The sequence below is a fragment of the Marmota flaviventris genome, chromosome X (assembly GCF_047511675.1).
Source record: "Marmota flaviventris isolate mMarFla1 chromosome X, mMarFla1.hap1, whole genome shotgun sequence".
NCBI lineage: Eukaryota > Metazoa > Chordata > Mammalia > Rodentia > Sciuridae > Marmota > Marmota flaviventris.
In genome coordinates this window covers 14,351,393-14,355,872 of record NC_092518.1, presented here as the reverse complement: position 1 = coordinate 14,355,872, position 4,480 = coordinate 14,351,393, and the positions used below count along the sequence as shown (strand labels likewise).

Here is a 4,480-nt window from a genome sequence, read left to right as displayed (position 1 = left end):
ATAACATAAGTTTACATCATTATAAATATAATTATTACAGTCTTTGCTTTCCAAGGAGCTGGTAATCTAGAGATAGCTGCCTCAAACTAAGTATAAAGCACTGAAATGTGTCATAAGTAGAAATATTAAAATGGACTATAAGGCCATAGATGAGCAAGCTGTCCATTCTGGCTTGAAGAATAGAGTCAAAGTTCTGCACATGTATGAGTCCCCACAGCAGGTGATTTTTTGGGAGGCACAGCCACTTAGACTTGGGTGCCCCCTGGTTAGCAGGACAGTACTGCCAGACTCAGCATGTATAAGTGGAGACCCATGTTTTGAGCCATGCATTTCAGTTTATTCCCAGGAATGGTGTTTCTTTCTCTCCTACTGAGAGCTTAATTTATATTTTGAAATTCTTAAAGTATATAGTTCTGACCTATTCAGGCGGCTCTATAGCTAATAGTATTCATTTTCCTATGTCGGAGTTTAGGTCCTAGTTCTCCATGTCTTAGGTGAGCTTTCTCTTCCCATTTTGTGCAGTTAGCATTTTCTCACAGACAGAGAAAAAAAAAGGAACACTTACTTTTTGTCCCCTACCCCTATACAACACAAAGTATGGATGCTTCACCTCACACATTTGCTCATAGCTTAAAGAGAAAACCATCTGATTTTCTGGAACTGTAGAAACTGCACATGGCTTTTGGCAAGCAGAGAGTTGTATGGCATGCTGTAAGTTTTTAAGTTTAGGGGTTTAGACTCTGCTGGACAATATGGTAGCCAGTTCCATGTATGGCTATTTAATTAACATTAAATAGCATTATCAGTTCAGTTTCAAGGTTGCACTAGCTATGTTTCAAGTACTAAACAGACAACTGCTAATGGCTACAGTATTGGACAGTGCACATACGGAACATTTCCATCACTACAGAAAGTGCTGTGAGACGGTGCTAATTTAGGGGGTTGTCTTTCATTTGGAGGATACACTTTTTAAAAAAATAATTTGTTTATTTGTTCTAATCAGTTATACATGACAGTAGAATGCTCTTTAATTTATTGTATACAAACGGAGCAAAATTTTTTACTTCTGTGGTTTAACCCAAAGTAGGATTATACCATTCGTGCAATCATACCTAGGGTAATGATGTCCATCTCATTCCACCACCTTTCCTATCCCCATGTCCCCTCCCCTTTGCCCCATCCAAAATTCCTCCACTCATTCCATGCTCCCCCCCATTATGGATTAGCATCCACTTATCAGAGAAAACATTGGGCCTTTTTTGGGATTGGCTTATTTTGCTTAGCGTGATATTCTGTAACTATCCATTTACCTGCAAATGCCATAATTTTATTCTCTTTTATTGCTGAGTAATATTCCATTGTGTATATATACCACAGTTTCTTTATCCATGCATCTATTGGAGGGCATCTGGGTTGGTTCCACAGTTCGGCTGTTGTGAATTTTGCTGCTAGAACATTGATATGGCTGTTTTTAAGTCCTCTGGATGTAGACCAAGGAGTGGGATAGCTGGGTCAAATGGTGGTTCCATTCCAAACTTTCCAAGGAATCTCCATACTGCTTTCCAGATTGGCTGCACTAATTTGCAGTCCCACCAGCAGTGTATGAGTGGGCCTTTTCCCACACAACCTCGTCAACACTTGTTGTTGCTTGTATTCTTGATAACTGCCATTCTGACTGGAGTGAGATGAAATCTTAAGAGTAATTTTGATTTGCATTTCACTAATTGCTAGAGATGTTGAACATTTTTTTCATATATTTGTTGATTGATTGTATATCTTCTTCTGAAAAGTGTTCAGCTCCTTAGCCCATTTCTTGATTGTTGATTTTTTGAATAATACACTTAAAAAAAATCTACAGATGTATTCCCCAATTCAGTTTGGTCTGCCACAAAGGCAGAAAGCACAGGGATTGTTTTCTTTTGCATCCTAGTACTAATCAAAAGAAAAACAGAAAAATCGGGGCTGGGGTTGTGGCTCAGAGGCAGAGCACTCGCCTGGCATGCGTGAGGCACTGGGTTCAATCCTCAGCACCACATAAAATAAAATAAAGCTATTGTGTCCATCTATAATTAAAAAATAAACATTTAAAAAAAGAAAAGAAAAACAAAAAAATTGTTCAAGGTCTATCAGTAAACACAGACAGTTGTGGGATACTTAACAAATTAAAAAAAAAAAAAAAACAGGTATTCATTCATGCTGCAGTGATTTGAATTGTTTTTCCAAATGACCAAATTAAATGTATAAGCATTAAGTCTTATCAGTTGAAATTCAGTTAATGCAATTAAAATGTTTTTACTTCCTTACATTTGTAATGCAAGGACACTCATTTTCTGAAGTCTTTTTGTGTGTATGTGTGTGTGTTGCCTTATTACCCTGAAACAGATATTGCAGGAAAATTTAATTTTTTTTATACATAAGGATGGTTTGCCTCACTTAAGGGAGTTTTAAATTTTATCTTTTTCCTTGAAGGTATGGTAATTTTAGTCCATGATGAATTGAGAATAGACAGATTAACAGGAGAAAAACCAAACAATTAAATGCACAGACATTGGAGCCACACACACAGTGTAAGTCTCAAAGGACTGGATATTTGAAGTTTATGTATCTATTGCTCTGAGTTCCAGAGAGGACTAGGGACTTGGGGCTTCTGGGGGAAAAGTGGAAGCAAATTATGAAAGATTGAGTTGAGGAACATATGATGAGCAAAGGTTGTCTTATTCTGCAGATAAAATCTCTTGGGTAATACTTCCTAGATCTTACTTAGGTCAGTTTTAGGCAAGTAAGGGGGGAACTGGGGAAAAAAATCCTATGCATTTGTTGCTTATTTTACTAATGTAGAGAGAAGGAATTTTCTTTTAAAAGGGACAGATTTTCATAGCTATTTCTGTCTGTAATTTCTCTAAAAAAAATTGTCTCAAAATACGTCAAAGAAATATATTTTGAGGTGGCATATTCTGGGGTCCCATAATATCAAGTGTGTGTTTTTAGAGGTGAGGACCCTAATTTTTAAAAAAAATTTTATTGTGATAAAGTGTATATAACATAAATTTCGTCATTTTACCCTTTTTTTTTTTTTTATGGTACTGGGGAATTGAACCTAGGGGCACTCAACCACTGAGCAACATCCCCAGCACTTTTGATTTATCATTTTGAGAGAGGATCTTGCTAAGTTGCTTAGGGCCTTGCTAAGTTGTTGAGGCTAGCTTTGAACTTGCAATTTTCCCACCTCAGTCTCCTGAGTCTCTGGGATTACAAGCTTGTGCCTTGGAGCCAGGCAGAATTTTATTCCTTTTTAAGACCAAATAGCATCTGTGTGGATTTACTACCTTTTGTTTATTCATTAATGTGTTAAAGAACACTTAGGTTACTTCACCCTTTTAGCTATGGTGAATAATGTTGCAACAAACAGGAGTATTTTGAGTTTCTGCTTTCATTTCTTTGGGGTGTATACCTCAAAGTAGAATTGCTGTATTATCTGGTAATTCCGTGTTTCGCCTTGAGTGTTAAGAAAAATACTTTAAAAATATCAATATATAACTCAAGTTTCATTCTTACAAAATATATAGTTTGGTGGGTTTTAATTAAATTAATAAATTCACAGAGTTGTGTAATCGTTCCCAATAGTCACTAATTTTTATAGCTTCTTAGGAACTGGAGGGGAGGGAAAGAATCTTGAAGGTGATTTGTGTATCAGGAGGGGAGCTTTCAGGATTAGTATTAAACTATTTTTTTAAAGGTTATTTGTACCAAAATCCTTGAAATGTCACATAATCTTTAGCAGGAATACTCTGCCCCCCACAAGGCTTTCAGACATGAAGTTCAGAAAGACTCCCCTGCTACCTGGCATATTTTCAGTGACTCATGAGGCATTCTTTTATGGAATGGGATGTTGAAGAACCTCACAATTGGGTCAGACTCCCCAAAAGTGTTCTGGAAGCCTGATTCAAGGAGCAGACAGTCCTTCATGTCTTGTTTACTTTGCCACATGGCCTTCTCTGGCTCAGAACTGTTCCTTCTCTCGTTCAGAACTGTTCCTTCTCTCATTCTGATCACAAATTCTGCAGCTACTTGTATTTCCAGACGTAAAGCAGATTATTTACAATAAGTGCCTTAAATATTTGATTTTCAGGTTCAGATTACTCTACTTTGGAGCAAAGAAAAAAAACCTCATACACTTTTGTTATTATATGCCATTTGTTCATGCCAGGTATGCTGGTATTTCCTTATTCTCATTATGTAGTTGTGGTTTTGATATTATTTTTAAAGAGTGAGACAGAGAGAAAGAGAGAGAGAGAGAGACAGAGAATTTTAATATTTATTTTTTAGTTTTCAGTGGACACAACATCTTTGTTTGTATGTGATGCTGAGGATCGCCTTGCATGCCAGGCGAGCGCGCTACCACTTGAGCCACATCCCCAGCCCTGATATTTTGTTTTGAGTATGGTTTTATTGTGGTTTTCTAATAGTTAGCCAGATTTCT

At 36.9% G+C, this 4,480-nt stretch overlaps 1 non-coding gene across 1 annotated transcript; it reads right to left on the bottom strand.

Moving 5' to 3' along the window:
• Positions 1–1,856: 1,856 nt before the first annotated feature.
• Positions 1,857–1,974, bottom strand: LOC114086209 (small nucleolar RNA SNORA31). The gene has a single exon (XR_003581615.1). It is a non-coding gene; the product is annotated as a small nucleolar RNA SNORA31 (small nucleolar RNA).
• Between the last annotated feature and the right edge of the window lie 2,506 nt (positions 1,975–4,480).